The sequence below is a fragment of the Polyodon spathula genome, chromosome 29 (assembly GCF_017654505.1).
Source record: "Polyodon spathula isolate WHYD16114869_AA chromosome 29, ASM1765450v1, whole genome shotgun sequence".
Classification (NCBI taxonomy): domain Eukaryota; kingdom Metazoa; phylum Chordata; class Actinopteri; order Acipenseriformes; family Polyodontidae; genus Polyodon; species Polyodon spathula.
In genome coordinates this window covers 2,287,108-2,287,605 of record NC_054562.1, presented here as the reverse complement: position 1 = coordinate 2,287,605, position 498 = coordinate 2,287,108, and positions in this window count along the sequence as shown.

Sequence of the window (498 nt, the reverse complement as noted above, 5' to 3'; positions counted from 1 at the left end):
GTATGAAACAGAGACTAACAGAAGTAGATTGGAGTAAAATAGAGAAAACATCCACAGAAAAAGGATGGCTGTTCCTCAAAAATGTAGTACTAGAGGCGCAAAACAATTACATCCCTAAAGTAGACAAATCTAAATGTAAAACTAAATTGCCAAAATGGTTTAATAGATCAATTTAAAAAAAAATATTCAGCAAAAAAAGGCATTTTACAGAGCATTAAAAAAGGACCAAAAAGAAAGTACACAGAAAGAATACACGGAACTGCAAACACAAGTCAAAAAGGAAGTTCGAAAGGCCAAGAGAGAAATAGAAATGAACATTGCTAAGGGAGATAAAACCAATTCCAAAATGTTTTTCCAATATTACAACAGCAAGCGAACATTCAAAGAGGAGATTAAATGTTTAAGAGATACAAATGGCAAAATCGTAGATGAAGAAAAAAAAAATAGCAAATATATTAAATGATTACTTTTCACAAGTTTTTACAAAGGAAGATACTG